The 19445-nt window shown below is 41.4% G+C and overlaps 1 protein-coding gene across 3 annotated transcripts in view; it reads right to left on the bottom strand.

Annotated features, from left to right (window-relative positions):
- The window catches only part of SGIP1 (SH3GL interacting endocytic adaptor 1), a 933552-nt gene that overhangs the window by 163594 nt on the left and 750513 nt on the right, over positions 1 to 19445 (bottom strand). The window lies entirely within an intron of this gene.

The raw sequence follows: 19445 nt of genomic DNA on the forward strand, positions 1-19445 counted from the left end.
AAGTCTACAGTTGAAGTTAGCGGTTCTGAAGAGAAAACTGAGCAGGGCTGAGGGAGACTCCTATCACCTGGCGCAGGAACTGGAGCCTGTGTGATGAGGGTTCGAGAGGGTGCTGTCGCCTGATTGGTCAGTGCATAGATTTGGCTCTTTCCTTAACAAAGAATATGGGTAGACTGTTAAATTTAATTTGGCATCCTTTTAAAGCCTATTAGTATAATGTGCACTACTTGTTATGGTACCGGGGACTCACATCTCGGCGACAGGGAACGATTTAAGCATGAGAATCTATGAAAGATTAAATACTGGAGAACTACTTAGAATCTCACTCACCTAACATCTCACAAACTTTCTGCCTTCTCAATCTCAGATATGGTCGTTCATAGCCGTGACACTTGGCAGAGGCTCCTCAGAAGATGTCTGCCCTCAGTGAATACTGAACCAGGTCTCCAGGGTGATTGCCTAGTATTATGTGTTAAAGTAAATGCCTACTTAAAATAAGCAGTATTGGCCAAAGTTTCTACAGAGCCGTGGTGAGCTCTCTTGTCAAAACAACATTATTGATGGACTATGAATCAGTAAATTTGCATGTTCTGTATCCTATAAATATCACTGAGCAGCACTATCTCCTGGAGGTCTCTCCAATGTGGGCCTGTTGGACATCTGGCAATACCATAATCCCACAAGAGACTATTCCTACTAATTGTCATTCCAGCAGACAGAATGAGAAATTGGACTAATATTCTTTCTCCCCCTCTGCTGAGACCATCATTACATAAGTGGAAATCGGGGTTTCAACCTAATCTGTTCACGCCCCAATTTTGATTTTACTTAGAATAGAATACCCTGACCCCCAGAAACCAACTGAAGGAGACCACCTCCTCCAGAATAATGTTGTCAAAACAGAGATACAACAAGTTCCTGCACATCAACTACACCATCACCCCTTTCCTATGAAACACCCTGGAACCAGAGGCACCTTTATAGCTATCCAAGCTAGATTCAACATAGACCAGAGAGACTAAAGACTGAAATTAGAAAGAAAAGCAAATTAACTACATGAGCAGAAGAAAATACCTTTCCTCGGTCCAGATCCCAGCCCCCCCACCAAACTGACACTCCACTTGAATTGGACATCTGAAGAGAGGAGGTGGTATTGAGTATTGTCATACCCCAATCAGACAAATATCCTGGCTTCAACGGAATCAAGGCAGACTGTTGCAAAGCCTTATGCCCAGTCAAAATAGTAATCCACAATTAAGGGGAGAACCCCACACTCTGTGCCTCATACAGGCCCATTTCCCTTCTGAATGTTAATGCTAAGCTCTTTACAGGCACCCTGGCCTCGCACCTCAACTCATACATACATGGTTTGACAGACCTAGATTGGACTGGATTTATCCTGGAAAGAACACTGCAGTGATAATACCATGCAAATTCTTGATATTACTGACAAGGTGTCATTCTCCTGTTGATCGACCATTGGCCCTTCCGACTTAAGACACTAGACCATTTTAGTTTTTAGGTTTTGGCCCCAGTTTTAAGAAGATAGTATGATGTGGCTTTGCGTGACCAAGAGACAGTGTGAAAGTCAATGTAATTACAACGCAGGCCTTTGAGGTGTGCAGTTTAACAAGGCTGGGGTGCCCACTCTCACCATTTCTCCTCAGCCTATGCATGGAACCCCTTCCTGAAAAGGATCAGTCCAACCTCTCAAACACATGAGTTACCATGGGACGCCATGAACACATACTGGCTCTCTAGGCTGATGATATTCTTCCTGTCCTATCAAACCCACAAGCCTGTAGCACCTCTGATTTCATAACTTTAGGAATTTAACCAGATATCAGGCTTTAAGATTAACATACAAAAGTCGCAGACCCTCAACTTCACCACAACATATGAGGCTAGGGCTCCCCTGGAGGACCTCACCTGGGATCGCAACTTTGATTATCTGCAGGGAAAACTGCTAACTGAAACCACACAGACCTCCTCTCAATTAGACTATCAGACTTTCAACTCCTAGTAGTCAGGTGGGTTGTCAGGAGTGGGCAAAAATGCAGCGGTCAAGAGGACCCTCGTACCAAAAATCTTCCTATATGTTATGAAAACTCTCCCCATACACTAACTCATCGAATCTTTCATCCGGTTTAGCAAGAAACCTTACATGGCGAGAAAAAGGGCTCACCTGCCATGGTACAAGAGTGTCCTGGGTATTATAGCCTAGCCGCCCAACAGCAACATTTACTTGAGTGTAATAGGTCTTCCTCTGGAAAAAAAAAATGGTGTTTCATAGGAGAAACTATAATTGGAATTCATATTTGGAAAGTGCCATGGTTAAAAAAAAAAAAAAGTCACTGGTCATGTGGTGTATATTCTTCACCAATAACCAGAGCTACAATGAAGGTCTGGGACATAGTCTACATCATCAAGGATGTGCACCCTTTCTCTGAAGAACCCGTACCTTAATGTTTAGTGAAGCTGGCAAAGAGGCGATGTTAAAAATTACCCACTAATGGTATTACAAACATACACAAATTACCAGGAAAAGCTTCCGCATCTGGGAATGCTGGCCTAAGTGTAGGAATGCTGAACCACCTTCTATAGAGATGCCTCAGCCTTAAGCAATACTGGCTAGCAGTGTTTTGGGAAGTAGCGGATATGTTTAATACAGACTTCCCAAGCTTTCCCAGTTGCTTTCTTCCTGGGCTTACGAACAATAAAACCTACCCATTGAAATCATGTAGAACCAAAGCAATCATACCCGCCTTTACATCACAGTCAGATGGGGAACTGACAAAATACAGGACCACACAGACCGGTTGCATAAACTGCGAGGCCTCTTCTGCATTGAAAGAATAACTGCAACACTGGAAAACAAATTTAAAAAAGTGGGGGGTTCTGTGCATCGTCCCTCTCAAGAATTTTACGAACTCTCCTGCCCCACCTACTTGCGGGTCTCGAGACTTACCAGACATAAACTTCCTCCCTAGCTTCGCCAGTTCAACAGTGTTTATTATAATACTCGAGACATACTAGACTAACCTCAGCCTAAATGATCACCCATATTTGTTCTCTGCCTCAGTCCTTTGGTGACGTTTGCAGACGTTCATTTTTATACCTCTGGTTTGTCCATACCCTCCTCCTGCCTTCCATCTCCGATCGCCCTCTTACCTCCTTTCTCTTTTCCACAATACCCTCCACCAGCCGTAGGTATGTGTGTTATAATCATTAACAATAAACAGATATGAACCATAACGATCCATGAGTCAATTATAGTCCAACGCCTTGGACTGTAGAATCAACTGAAGGAGACAATGGGAATGGCAGAGTAGGTCCTTGTCCTCATGCTAACGCGGTTATAAAGTAACGTGCAGCTGCTGAGCGTGACTCCTGTTTTGATAGCCCAAGAAATTCTAATCAGGACAATCGAGTGCCCAATGGCGTATAAAGCATGGAAAACATTCATCCGCAACAACAAAAGATGAATATTTTTAAGCCTTTCTGGCAGTGCAAGTTACAGAGTATATTTAAAAGAGTTGTTTCTGTTCTTTGCTTTAGTTGAGAAAAGTGCCCACCTTTTCGGAAATGTTGGCCTGTTCTAATCATTTGTGCATTTGAGTTATTAGATTGCCCAGATTAAGTAATCGGGACTTTCTGTTGGCTTTTATATACAAGAGGTCAAGAGGTTAACATTAAATCCTGAAGGATAATTTACAGACAGGTATACAAGCGGCGATACTCCACATGCTAATAGATGCAAAGTCATTAGATGGCGGGCTGTTAAAACAAAAAACAGACCTAGGTACCATTTAATATGTTGCTAAGAAACAGTGTACATCAGAACATTGCTGCAACGTCATCTGATATAACGATTAGTAAGAAACAGAAACGAAACGGACTCGATTTGAAAGAGTCGATATGCTGAAGTTTTAGGATATAAAATTTTAAGCCACTAGATTGCAGATGTCTTCTGTTAATAAAGCAAAAGTCAGAAAATAACCATTTAAGTTACTAGTTTGCAGAATTTACATACCTCTAGATTAAAGCATTGGATATGTTGAAAAATTATAAAGGTAAGGGTGGCAACGATCTGAACCAGTAGATTTTATAAAAGCTGCATGAGGAATTGTCTGCTGAAAAGATTAGTGTAGAAGGGGATATTATTAAGCAATATTTAAATGATTAATTAATAGCACAAGCAGTACCACTAATTAGGGGTTCACCATTCCATGGCTCAAGAATTAACCTTCAAGAAAATACCGAAAGTCACATACACTTGAAAAATAAGTCTTCGGACCATTGAATTCGTAATAATAAAAGAAAAGTTGAACGGTTGTTGCTTGAAATAGTCAAAGTTTATCAAGTCTTGTTGCGTCCTTGAACTTCAATATATAGGTGCCAGTAAGACATAAGGTGTGTCAAATCCACTTTTGGTGCTCAAAAAACAAATGCATTTAGAGCCAGGCTACTGCGTTTAATGCACAAACATGCTAGATATTCTACAACTGGTATGGTGTAGAAGCCCAGAATGCACGAATGGCTATTAAAATACCTACAGCTTTTGAAATGCTGTCATGGAATTACCCATAGGCAGGGGCGGCTCCTCCATTAGGGCGAAGGAGTGTCCTCCCCGCCCCCCATCAGAAGCTGAAAACCTTTTACCAAAAAACTATAAACTGTGTTTATTATTGTTTTTTGGTAAAAAGGCGGGGCCGTGGGGGTGAGGAGCAGTGAGGGGGAATGCTCAGCACTCCCCTTCAGAGCGCATGTGTTTGGCTGGCCGTCTCGGGCCGGTCAAACACACATGTGCAGTAGACTCTCTTCAGTCCGGCAACACAGTTGCCACGCTGGAGAGAGCCTGACTGGGAGTGCCCTGGCTGGGCGCTCCCAGACAATCCTAATGCTGCTTGGAGCAGCGTCGGAATTGGCCGCAGGGCAGGCTGGGAGCCTGTGCCTGCAGTGAGGAGCTGGAGGAGCAGGGCGGCGTACGGGGTTAAGGTAAGTGTTTTTTTGTTTTTCTAAATTATTTTTAATTTTATTTTAATCCCCACCCACGCGCCGCTCTGCCCCTTCTGCTTGACGCGAGCCACTCCTGTCCATAGGTGATATAAAGTAGGATAGGATTTGTTAAGTGACTTATGAGAACAACTCAACTATTACACATTGAACCAAACGTTTAGGTTGATGTTAACAATTTGAAAACACAATGGATACAACTGAAGGCTGGCACCTGACAGACTTTACTGATGCCTCTCTCTGTGAATATTTGGCGTTAGCTATGTGACTTCTAACTTATACGTTTCATACAATTCCAGGGCTTTCAGGGAATCAGTGCAATGAAGAAAGGACAACTGATGAATGATTTATATAAGCAATATTTAAAAGGATGTCCCAAGAATTCTAGAATAGCTGAGGCATTTGCTAGTATTTGGGATTGGTCATTCATAGACAACACATTTAACCTGTTTCTCCAGATGTTAACAGAGCTGGTAATAATTGTTATATCTTGGACTAGTATTAACTTCTCATGAGGAAATTATCATTCTGCTGCATTCCACCCTTTTTGGACAAGAAACTTAGGGCCAGATGTAGGAAACACTTTGCGAGTCGCAAACGGCAAAATCTGCCGTTTGCGACTCGCAAATGCGTGTTTCCTATGCAGAAATGCATTTTGCGAGTCGTTACCGACTCGCAAAGTGCATTTCCGAATCGCAAATAGGAAGGGGTGTTCCCTTCCTATTTGCGAGTCGCAGTGGTATGCAACTCCATTTGCGACCGCGTACGCGGTCGCAAATGGATTTGCAGTTACCATCCACTTCAAGTGGATGGTAACCCAGTCGCAAATTGGAAGGGGTCCCTATGGGACCCCTTCCAGTTTGAGACTGGACCCCAAAACATTTTTTCAGGGCAGGGAGTGGTCCAAGGGACCACTCCCTGCCCTGAAAAAACCGAAACAAAAGGTTTCGGATTTTTTTGAAATGCAGGTCGTTTTCCCTTAGGGAAAACGGGCTACATTTAAAAAAAAAAAAACTGCTTTATTTAAAAGCAGGTCGCTAACATGGAGGTCTGCTGACATCAGCAGGCCTCCATGTTAGCGAGTGCCTATACTCGCAATGGGGCCGCAATTTGCGACCCACCTCATGAATATTCATGAGGTGGGTCATTGCGACCCCATTGCGAGTTGCAGTCGGTGTCTGAGACACCGTACTGCATAGCAATTTGCGACTTGCAAATTGTGAGTCGCAGGGACTCGCAATTTGCAAGTCGCAAATTGCTTTTTTGCTACATCTGGCCCCTGGTATTTTAAAAGAATAGGTAGTCGAGGCCTGCTTTCAAGGTTCCAGCTACAAGCGCTCTGCGTGGAAAAGAAAAACATTTTTTTCCTTAAACTTGCCATAACTGATACTCTGGTGCGTCATATGTAAATGTGTTCTAATGTTTTGGGCAGTGAAAGGAATACTTTCCCCCACTTGCACGTAAACGAGTACATCTATTAAAAGATGGTGTTTTCTGCAGCAGGTTGTGTTTCGTTTTCAAAAGCTAGTCACGATAATGCGGTTTTAAGGAAACGTGCAGATGCTCAGCGTGACTCCTGCTTTGGTACAATTATCTCAACTTGGCAGATCAAAATTTGCATGGTTTGATGGTGGGAAGGAAAACATCGCCTTGAGCCACAAATACAATAACTGAGAGAAGTACTGCTGGATAGAACTTAAAAAAACTGTAGTCTAAATAGCTTTGAACCTCTCATAATATATGCGTGTTGAACAATGGAGTGGAGTTGAGTGGAGTAGTTTGTCATATACTAGAATGAAGTGGGGTAGAGTGGAGTATTGTGTTGGAGACTGGCAAACAGTCTCAGAATGTTGTACATTGGAGTGGGTTAGAACAGAGTGTGGTAGAGTGGGGGCATGGAGGGGCGTAGAGCAGTGGTTCCCAACCTTTTGAATCCTGAGGACTCCCACTGAATCACTACCAGGAGCCGGAGACCCCAAAGCAATTTGTTCAATTTAAATTTCAAACGTTAAAACAGTAATTTACAAAAAATACACAAACAAGTACACACCAAACAAATGCTCGAACTACTAAAGATATAATTATTTTTTACATAAAAAAAATATGCAAAAATTGAAAGATTTTAATGGGAAGGCTGGTGCTGCATCTCGGCAACTAACTTTTCAATGTTTTTTTTTTTTTTTTTAGGAAAGCTGAATCCTCAGGTCAGATTCTACATTTCCCAAGCAATTTTTCTTTTTCTTTTTTAGGTACCGAAGATCTGAGACCGCTTTGTCATAAAACGTGTGGTAGGGAAAGGAAGTAAAACCATAAGGGCCTCACATCTCTTCATAGCCTCTGTGCCACATGTGTTTTCTTCGTTTTGTAGCCCCTCTCATACCAACGTAGGGTTTTGGAGCACTTTACTTGGGACTACAAGGTGTAGGATTCACGTCATCCATACTGGTAGGCATTTTCTAAGAGGGCTTGGTCTGGGGAAGCACAAACTCAGGATTCAGAACATAACACAGTGGCTAGCATTGACTTTAATAATAATGTATTACTCTGCAAGCAACCCTTTTTTGTTAGCAGCATAAGGATAATGAAAGACTGGGAATAAACTTTCTAATTTGTTCCATGCAATTTGCATGCAGTTCCTTGATGGCACTTCATAGCTCATTGTGCTAGATTACGATTGTAACTTATGAACAGCATAGTAACAAAAGAATCTCTGTGAAAAAAGCAGCACCCCCGGTCATATGCACATAAAATACTTTTCTTTGCAGATACACATTATTAACAGCAGGCATATTAACCGTCTGCACTACCTTAGATGAGTCAAAACTGCCACTAGACAAAACTCTCATCTCTCTCCAGCAGGTATATTAATCACCAGTTAAATTGACAGTTTTATATTTGCCAGAAAGCTGCTTAATGTACAAGTAACTTTGCAGTGCTTTTAAAGCTGCTGCACAAATGAAGTAACAAATATAAAAAAACATGCACATGCTTCTCTAGAGGCCCCAGCTGGAGAAGTGCCTTCCTGCCAGCCCAGGCCTGTGGACCCCCTGGGAATGTTTCACAGATCCCTGGGGGTCCAGGGATCACAGGTTTGGAACCGTTGGTGTAGAGTATAGTAGAGTGTCTTGGAGTGGGCAGGGTGGAGTAGATTGTCAGAGTGGAGTAGGTTGTTAGAGTTTTGTGTCTTACAGTGGAACGGAGTGGAATGCTGTAGAGTGGCATACTCGTACAGTGGATTATCGTGTAGAAGAGTGGAGTGGGATTTGATATAGTGCCTTTGTCATATTTTTTATTTTTTACTTACATAGGTCTTGCAGTACTTCCTGGACAGTTTGGAGGAAGTTCTGCAGTACTCCATACATGTTTTGAAAAATATATAAAATTATAAAAATACTGTCCCGTAACTATAGATACTTTTGTAAAGTGCCTTATTTCTTTCAATACACTGTAAAACAGTTCTACAATACATTTAACCTTGAAATCCACAACAAACCTAAAGTGTGCTCTAAACAACATGGCTGACTTTTTATTTTGTAAGGGATGTCATGCGCCAATAATATTGTGTTTTGTCATTGCCATGTCCCAGTTTATACAACAAAATTACTGCAGTATACTGCAGCTCAACACATCAATACATTTGTGTCCCTTCTTATTTAAAAACTAGTGAACCAATTTATACCTACCAAAAAGAGCCCTTTCCACACCATAATTTATCTTCCTGCCAAATGTTACCAAAATTGGTTCAGCCTTTTTGCCTTAATGTCTGTTTAAAAAGTATATAGAAAATGCATTGATGAAAAAAACGTGTTTTGGGACCCCACTTATTTTTTAATGAAGCACCTTTAACTAATCACCGCAAATCTTTGCATCATCAACCAATGTTAAAAAAAAAAAAAAGGAATAGGTCTGCAAAGTTTCATGGAGATTTGTAATCTACCTATTTGAGATGCGATCTATAGTAAAATTATTTTTTGGATGTATACCTGCCGAATCGCTCAAGCTGCTACAGTAAGCTTAATCTTGTATCTGTTCCGTTGTGATGGAGATTTATAAATTTTGTAATTTCTAACTTTTCATTCCTCTTGTCCTCTTTTTTTCCTTTCTTTCTCCTCACTTAAGTAGCTACCATTTTGGAATTTAAACCATTTCGAGATGACCCACTGCAGTACTATTTATCCGAAAGGGAAAAATTTGAGGGCACCTATTGTGGTAACAGTATGGTGTTATTATAATACACAAGAGAAGAACTGACTCAATTATGGTTAACTTTAGACATGTATACATGATCATGTTGATTTTTAGGTCACAAGGACCATATACTATTTATGTTACAGCAAAGTCATGCTTTGGAATTGGCCTACAGTAAGACCAAATGGCAATATATACAAAATCAACGTTAAAGTGCTTTATGACGACATTTTGTGAGAATTATTAAATCTTCGGTTTCACTAGATTTGTAGTAAAATATCACTGCAGTAATAGGTAAGAAATAATATTTTATTATGCAATTTATATCTTGGTATAACTAATCATGCTGGCGAAGGGAGTACATTTATTTCTATACTGTGTAGGTCATCACCACGATTAGTTTATATTTTCAAGTATAATTAATACGTATTTATACAAGGAAAAGTCAAGATAGCAACTACCATTATTAAAAAAAAAAAAAAGAGGACTACTTGGAAGTTCAAAACGCATTGGATTCACTTTTGTCTAGAACATTATGGCCCTCATTTCGACCTCCCTCCGGACAGAAGACTGCCAGTGTTGGTGGTCTTCCTCCAACCAGACCCTCTGCCATTATTTGGACGGAGCACTGCCAGCAGCCATACTGACGGTCGGCGGAGTAGTGGAGGCTGCTCCTCCGTCACCGCCACATCATCAGAACACCACCCAGCAAATTTACGTACCCGTATTTGGCGTGGCGGTGTTCTGGAGACGGGGTGCTGGTGGCGGAGCATCCCCCATGGATGCCGTTCCCTCCCGGAACACCACCGAAGCAGGTAAAGTGATCGTCCGAGAGGGGATGGAGGTGGGGGTGTTGTGTTGTGTGTGCGTGAATTGGGGTGTGAGTGTGTAGAGGGTGTGTGTAGGGTGGCCTATGGAGGTCGGGGGTGCCCTACCACCTTTGGGGGGCAGTAGAGGGGTTGGGGTAGAACCTGGGGGGGGGGGGGGGGGGAGTTGACCCCAATCAGTGCCAGGGAATGAATTCCCTGGCACTGATAGTGCCTACCGCCATGGATTTCGTGGCAGGTCGAAATCCACGGCGGTAATTTCAAAACAACGGCAACGCGTTTCATACTGAGCCTTCGACTGGCCATATAGAGATGTGCAACATTGGTGTATTTAAATCATGTGACCACCCACCATGCACAAATTAAAATCCATTTCTTTCTTACGATTGCTAATTCTCTCGTTATTACTCTAACTCTCATTTGTCACACTTTTGTTGCAGGATAATGATAAGGTGTTGATATTTAATGTTACTTAACAAATTAAGAGTTTTAAATCATCTTATCCCTATTTACAATTTTAGCCTTTCAATGCAAATAGGTAAAGTACCCATTCCTGCATGATTTCATATTATGTAATATGGTGAAAAAAATAAATGAATACCTAAGCTGCCCTATCCTGTTTTCATAAAGTTTTGTCAATAGTTTCTCATTTTCCTACCTTATATAAAACAGGCTTAATACGAATTTCTAATATCAGTAAAGTACCTAAGTTCCAAAGTACCTAATCTGTTCCAAGAAACAGATTAGGTTCTTTGGAACTGGGGGTAAAAAAGCAAAGATCTTATTGGCAAGTCTTCACCAAATCTTCATTTTCACAGCTTATATATCAATGTCCCAAAACATATTACCAGTATCCACCAGAGACGTTAAGGATTGAACGGTCATCTGAATCTAATCAGGAGTCCAATTACATGTAATACTCACAATACATATGTTATATCTAAATCATATAATTCCAAAGTCACATCCAACTCCCAAATGATATGTTTATTAATCAGTTTTCATTCTAAAGATAGTTGACTTTAATTTATTTCATCTAAGTTGTTCTAAATGTTTAGCTTTTATAAATGTCTATGTAATTCCGTGTCCGTGTTTAAGCCCCAGTGCATCTCACTCCCAATCAGAATAATCCATGTAGATTCCATTCTCCTTAATGTTTGTTCACAATTTCCTCCTCTAGCATTCTGTCTATATGCTGAATGCCATAATATTTCAATCCTTTTTGTTCACCTTGATGATGTTCCCAAATATGTTTTGCCATTGAATATGTTGGATCTTGATTGTTTATTGCCCTCAGGTGCTGTAATATATACGTAGTTTTAGTTTTTTTACTGTACTACCAACGTATTGTTTGCCACAGCTGCATTCCAGTACATAGATCACATAGGGTGTTTCACAGTTTATTCGCTTCATGATTTTCATTATTCTACCTTCAATTATTTCGAACTGCGTCATATTCTTCCCAAAGGTGCATGATTTGCACTTTGTACATTTCCAAAACCCTTGTTGATGAAACATCAACCAATTTGATCCATCTTTTTCCCCCTTTTTCTGTGAAGTCATATGACTGCTAGTTAGATGGTCACCCAATGTTGGAGTTCTTCTATACGTAATCAGTGGGTGATTAGGCAAAGATTTGTTTAATGTTTTATCCAGTAGTAACCATTTCCAGTTATCTTTCAATAGTTTCTTTGTCATTTGACTGCCTGCATCAAAGTGCATGATGTATCCTATATCATTCATTTCTGAATCATCACAGCTTTTTTTTATTTTGGATGTCAACAATTCATCTCTTATGATGCATTGCTCTTCTTAAGGCATCATTTAGGACTGATCTTGGATATCCTCTTTTATAAAATCTCTCCTACATGTCATTCATTTGAGCTTTCAATTCCAATTACTCTGTACAGTTGCGCTTCACTCTCAAAAATTCTCCATATGGTACACTCCATTTTAACGCCTTCAGGTGTTCACTATTTGCATGTAACAGGCTATTTGCACTTGTTGGTTTCATATGCATTTTTGTGCAAATTCATCCATTGTTAATATACACTCCAAAGTCTAAATAATTGATCTTCAAATTGCTCATTTCATACGTAAATTTCAATTGTTGAGGGTTATCATTGAGAGAAGTTATAAACTGCACCAAAGCCTCTTGTCCCCCCTCCCCATATGAGGAGGAGATCATCGATATAACATACCCACAAAATAACGTGGTCTAATATTTCTTGATTGTTCTCTTGCCACACTACTTCTGATTCCCACATGCCCATTAAAAGGTTTGCATAGGATGGTGCAAATAAAGTTCCCATGGCTGTCCCTTGTTCTTGTAAATAATATTTACCATCAAGTAGGAAGGCATTGTGGGTAAGATAGTATTGCAACATTTCTATTAGCATTTCTGAATGTTCTAAAAGGCTAATGGATCGTAAGAAATGTTGACAGGCTTCTAAACCATCTTTGTGTTTAATTGAAGTGTAAAGAGATATAACCTCAATCGCAGCCATTATATAATTGTTTTTCCAAGGTATATTATTAATTCTATTTAAGAAATCCATATAATCCCTTAAGTATAATGGTAGACTCGAACCATATGGGAACAAGAAGATATCTATGAATCTGGAAGTGTTTTCATGTAGTGATCCAACTGAGCTTACTATTGAACGTCCACATGGATTAGATCCACTCTTATGGATTTTTGGCCAAAAATATATCGTAGGAATAACTGGATGATCTGTCTTAAGATATTTATATTCTTCTTCCTCCAATAATCCTTTGTCTAACCATGTCTGTAATTTCAGATATTCCACAGTATGTTTCCAAGGGGTTACTTTTCAGTTCACTATAATTTCCTCTGTTTCCCAATTGTTTTTTTAGCTTCCTTGATGCAATTAATGCTATTCATCAATACAATATTTCCTGCTTTACCCAATGGCTTGATAATGATTGTATTGTCTTCTCGTAAATCCTTCAATGCACTCCGGTTCTCCTGTGTCATATTCATGTTCCCACATTTTCTAGATTTTTTACAGTCCTATAGCCATTTTTGGTAGTCCATCTGTCATTATTTCTTGAAAACTGTACATTTATTTCTATACTGTGTAGATCACCATAATTAGTTTATATTTGTCGTATTTTTTTCTACTTTCAACAGAATAAGTATTGAATATTTAATAAGTATTTATACAAGCAAAAGTCAAGATAGCAACTACCTTTAAAAAAAAAAAAAGAAATAAAAAAAAAAAGAGGACTTCTTGGAAGTTCAAAATGCATCGGATTCACTTTTGTCTAGAACATTATATGTACTGCATCAATGCCTGTGTGAGCACGTTCTTCCTGTGAAGTAACAGAAGTGACATTTACGATACTGGCACACAAAGCCTTGACATACAACACTTAAGCAAATGGAAATACATACACATACACACATATATATGTGGAAGGTTCTGTGATGATCCATCAAGCGAGGGCTAAGAAAAAGGGTCTCAGGGGTCCCAAGATAAGTTCTTCCCATGCAATTTCCCTATAGGGATTTTAGACAACACTACAGCCCAAACCGCTGAATGGAATTACACCAAATTTGGTAGAAAGCTAGCTTTTGGTCCAGAAAGAGCCCTTTTTAGGGGTGAGCACAAAGAGCTCCATCCCCTGTAGTAATCTCTCTTTGGGCTTCCAACCAAGCCCATGTCACGTCAGTCACTTTCATTGGTTTGTGGGCTTGCCTTTTAAAATCCGCTTGCTTTAATTTGTGAAAGGCCTGTATACGTCATGCCTTTTCGGGTGTTTAGCCCACCAACACAGCACCGGTAAACTACTGAAAACATACGAGGCTCCATGTTTTCAGCATGGTTTCTGGACTACTTTATCTGTTTATTTTCCACGCAGCACGATCCCGCTGGGGTTCACATAGCGCACTCGGTTTTTCCGTTTTCAATTTCAGCACGATCCAGCTGCATTTCGCATAGTACGATCGCACTGCATTTTTTTTTCCTTTTAATTTGTGTGGCAAGAAAAGTCAGGTTAGGAGTTTACAACGCTAATAGCTCTAACTGAGCAAATGCGAGACCCATGCATTGAAAATGCTTGTTATGATTTGATGTACATCTGTTCAGTAGTTGCAGAGTTACTGATGAAAAAAACAATCTATATATCTAGAGATGCCGATTCTCACGCCAAAGCAAGGCCCTGACTTGCTGGCCAAAACCTGACAGAAAAATTGCGGCCACCATTTTGGTGGGTCGGTAGGTGGGTTGTGTGCGCACGTGGGGGGGGGCTCTGGAGGACATGAGGAGGGGAAGGCGGGGAGGGGGGAAATAAAAGTGAAAAGTGGCCTAAGAGATGTATCCTGACCCCACAGGAAGGATAGAGGGTTCCCCTAGGGATCCTTCATGGGTATTAATGTGCCCAATTTTTTTTTGGGCCAATTTGTGGATCCACAGCGGGGCTCAGTGTGACCCCACCAGTGTAAATCTGCTACTGATCAGCAAATCCCAAGCCCAATAAATATACACCCACTGATACACTTACCAACTCCGTGTGGGGTTGGGTGTGACAGTGGCTGGATCCATGCTGGTGGCTGACAGCACAGCCAGGCCCTGCCGCCATCCCTACATCATGCACGGCCTGCGACCCCATGTGCATCCTACCCCGCGACGCCCATGGCCAAAGGCCTTGCACGGCCTGCGTTGGATGCACATGGTGAGCTGGCAGTCCGCAGCATGGGGTTAGACAAAGGGCCTGGCTCTGCAGGCAACCCTACACTGTGTAGAGCCTTCAGCTGAGGGGTTGGATGCATGGAGCAGGATGCACCGGGGGGGTGCCATGTGCAGTGTGGGGCTAGATGCATGTGGGGGGACATTTCAGTTAAGAATTAACATTTTTTTTTAAACCTTAGAAATTCACTGACAAAACAAAGATTACAGGGACATTATAGTTAGGTTCTATATTTACACGCACAAATCCATAGAAATTCAGCTGTTATAGTCAGAGGTATTTAAAGGAACTATATCTTGCACCCTAAGGTAGGTAAAACTCATGCCCTCACCACTTACAGCTAATTACCCCACATAGTAAATCATTCATGACATCGCCTATGGCAACACTGATGGCAATGTTTGCAATAACATTTTTGCTAAGAATACTGTGCATGGCAGGGGTGCAAGGTATGGCTACCTCAGGGCACGAGTAAATTCGGAACCTAACTATAAAGTCCCTCTAACTGAAATTTTATACACATATATATATATATATATATATATATATGGAAAATGTCACTTACCTAGTGTACATCTGTTCCGCTGCAGATTCACATGCTGTGCATTATACTTCTGCCATCTAGTGTTGGGCTCGGAGTTTTACAAGTTGTTTTTCTTCGGAAAAGTGTTTTCGAGTCACAGGATCGAGTGACTCCTCCTCTTCGGTTCCAATGCGCATTGGGCATCGACTCCATGTTAGATTGTTTTCCCGCAGAGGGTAAGGTACGAGTGATACAGTATATAGGTGATAAAGAAAAGAGATGACCATGCTAATACAAATCTATATATCTATATAAATATGTACAAGTCTTGTTAATTTAAATGACTACAGGCACCCGGGGCGGTGGGAGGATGCCATGTGAATCTGCAGCGGAACATGCCACGAACAGATGTACACTGGGTAAGTGACATTTTCCGTTCGTGGCATGTGTAGCTGCAGATACACATGCTGTGCATAGACTACAAAGCAGTTTGTCCTCCCATAAAAGCAGTGGTTAGCCTGTAGGAGTTGAAGTTGTTTGAAATAATGTTCTGAGTACAGCTTGACCTACTGTGGCTTCTTGTGTTGCTAAAACATCTACACAGTAGTGCTCAGCGAATGTATGTGGTGTTGACCAAGTAGCTGCTTTACATATTTCAGCAATTGGTATATTTCCTAAAAAAGCCAATGTAGCACCTTTTGTCCTTGTAGAATGTGCTTTAGGAGTAACTAAAAGTTGTCTTTTGGCTTTAATGTAGCATGTTTGGATGCATCTTACAATCTATCTCGCTAATCCTTGTTTTGAAACAGGGTTACCTGTATGAGGTTTTTGAAAACAGCCGTTTTGTTTTTCTAAATGGTTCTTTTCTGTCTATGTAGTACATTAGTGCTCTTTTAATGTCTAATGTATATAGAGCTCTTTCTGCCACAGAATCTGGCTGTGGGAAGAAGACTGGTAGATTTATATGAAAAGGGGATATAAACAGTTCTTCAATAGAATGCTTGAATTTCACTGACTCTCTGCAATGACGTAATTGCGACTAGGAAGGCAACCTTCCATGTTACGAATTGCATTCGGCATGAGTGCCTAGGTTCAAATGGAGGGCCCATAAGTCGTTTAAGCACTATGTTTAAATTCCAAGAGGGAACTGGCGGTGTCCTGGGTGGAATGATGCGTTTTAAGCCTTCCATGAAAGCTTTAATAACAGGAACTCTAAATAAGAAGCTGTGCTGTATATTTTGTAAATATGCTGAAATTGCAGTAAGATGTATTTTTATGGAAGAGAATGCTAAATTTGATTTCTGTAAATGAAGTAAATAGCATACAATATCTTGTATTGATGCTGTAAGAGGGTAAATCTGTTTAGATTGACAGTAACATACAAATATTTTCCACTTGTTAGCATTGCACTGTCTAGTAGTGGGTTTTCTTGCTTGTTTAATAAGGTCCATACATTCTGATGGCTGTTGTAAATATCCAAATTCTATGACCTCAGGAGCCAAATCGCCAGAATGAGTGTGTTGGGATTTGGGTGCCTGATTTGTCCTTTGTTTTGTGTCAACAGGTCTGGCCTGTTTGGGAGTTTGGAGTGTGGTACTACTGACAGGTCTAACAATGTTGTGTACCACAGTTGACCGGCCCATGTTGGCGCTATGAGTATCATATTGAGTGCGGTTTGACGCAATTTGTTGACTACAAATGGAATGAGTGGGAGAGGGGGGAAAAGCATAAGCAAATATCCCTGAACAATTGATCCATAGAGCATTGCCCTTGGACAGAGGTATCTGAATCTTTGCGCAGTTTCTCAATTGCAGTGTCAACTTCTGGGCCGAAAAGTTGTTTTTTATTGAACGGCATATTTAACACCGCTTGCTGGATTTCGGGTTTAAAACCCGAGGACCTGAGCCATGCATGCCTCCTTATTGTCACAGCAGTGTTGACACTCCTCGCAGCTGTGTCTGCTGGATCTAGGGCAGACCTAATCTGATTATTGGTGATGGCTTGCCCTTCCTCCACTATTTGCTGTGCCCTTTTTTGATGTTCTTTGGGGAGATGCTGAATTATGTCTTGCATCTCATCCCAATGGGCCCTGTCATATCTAGCTAACAACGCCTGTGAGTTAGCTATCCTCCATTGATTTGCTGCCTGGGATGCAACTCTCTTCCCTGCAGCATCAAACTTCCTGCTTTCTTTGTCTGGTGGGGGTGCATCACCTGATGACTGAGAGTTTGCCCTTTTTCTGGCAGTGCTTACTACCAAATCTAAAGGGATTTGTTGAGTTATGTAATCAGTATCAGAGGGCGGTGGTTCGTATTTTTTCTCTATCCTGGGAGTAATTATCCTTGCTTTAACTGGCTCATTAAATATTTGATCAGCGTGTTTTAGCATGCCTGGGAGCATGTGGAGCGACTGGTATTTTGAATGTGTGGAGGAGAGTGTATTAAACAAAAAATCCTCCTCCAACGGTTCAGTGTACATGGTGACAACATGGTATGCTGCAGCCCTAGCTAAAAACTGATTGTACACTGTACTATCCTCAGGTGGTGAAGGCTTAGAGGAATAGCAGTCCGGGTTGTTGTTGGGAATGGGATCTGGATCATAAAGATCCCAAGGATCTACATTGTCCTGTTGTGAGTCAAACGAATTTGATGGTGACTGCACTGGTGTAGGACTGGTAGGAGGAGAGGTATACAGGTGTGGAGAGTGAGGAGGAGAAAATTGAGGAGGTGGTGGTCTCTCCTTTGGCTTTAGCACTTTAGCTGGAGACTGCATAGTGTCCAGTTCCTCCTGAAAGGATGATTTCCTCTTAGGTTTTAGAGGTTTTAGAAGAGGTGCTGTTAGGATTCTGCCGGTTTCCTTGTTGATATGAATCCTGGCTTGCCTCTTGTCCATTACTTCAAGTATTGGCTGTACTTGAGTCTCCTCTTCAGAGGTTTTGTGGCTTTCTTTTAGTCTTTTTGAAAGTCCATGTTCCCCTGTGTATCTTGTTTTTTTCGGTATCGAAAAAGATGTAGTGGATGTTCTCGGCTCTGAAAGGGATTTCAGACTCTGAAAAAATTGTGTTTACTCGAGTCGGATACGGAGACTTTTATCGACTCCAATGGTTTCTGAGGAGTGGCCGTTTTCGTTGCCGAACTGGCAGTTTGGTCACCGGATGTCTCTTTTCGGGCCGAGCCATGGCCTTCCGGCAGTGGCGTACCCAAGGCCTTATGCTTGTGTCTTTGTGATGGTACAGGGGCAGGCGTACTCACATGCTCTCCTGCTGTGACCAGTCTGTCTTCCTCAGATTCCTGGTCGGAGTCGGAACCTCGGACGGAGACTGCTGTCTGCATGATCTGTTCCTCCTCCACGTCCAGATGTTTGGAGCTCTGGACGCCATCTCGAGTCTTCGTGCCCTCCTGTCTTGAAGTGTCTTTTTGGACTGGAAGGATTGACAGGCATCACAATTTTCTTCCCGATGATCTGGGGGAAAGGCAGAGATTACAGACGAAATGTTGGTATGTATAAGGGAATTTTGTGTGGCACCAAGGACAGAATCAGAATGGAGTCCGATCCATGAGGCTTTCACGCGGTCGGCCCGACTAGGCCTGAGATGGGCGAGTAAAGTTGTCTTCTCCGACGGTACCGATGTGTCAATGGAAGATGTAAACCCGATCAATACAATACCGATGAAAATAAGGCGTTTTCTAAGTTTTCCGAATTGAACTTTTGGAGCGAAAGGAAAAAATGTATTCGAAGAAAAACAACTTGTAACACTCCGAGCCCAACACTATGCACAGCATATATGTGTATCTGCAGCGACACATGCCACCGAACATATATGGAAAATGTCACTTACCCAGTGTACATCTGTTCGTGGCATATTCCGCTGCAGATTCACATGCTATGCATAGTCCTGCCATCTAGTGTTGGGCTCGGAGTGTTACAAGTTGTTTTTCTTCGACAAAGGGTTTTTGAGTCACGGAATTGTGTGACTCCTCCTCTTCAGCTACATTGCGCATGGGCATCGACTCCATATTAGATTGTTTTCCCGCAGAGGGTAAGGTAGGAGTGATAGAGTATAAAGAAAAGAGATGTCCATGCAAATGGAATAGATATATATATATGTATATATATATATACATACACACAAATTAATGTTTTAACTTAAACAGCTACAGGCTTCCGGGGAGGGCGCA

This window comes from Pleurodeles waltl, chromosome 4_2, assembly GCF_031143425.1.
Source record: "Pleurodeles waltl isolate 20211129_DDA chromosome 4_2, aPleWal1.hap1.20221129, whole genome shotgun sequence".
Classification (NCBI taxonomy): domain Eukaryota; kingdom Metazoa; phylum Chordata; class Amphibia; order Caudata; family Salamandridae; genus Pleurodeles; species Pleurodeles waltl.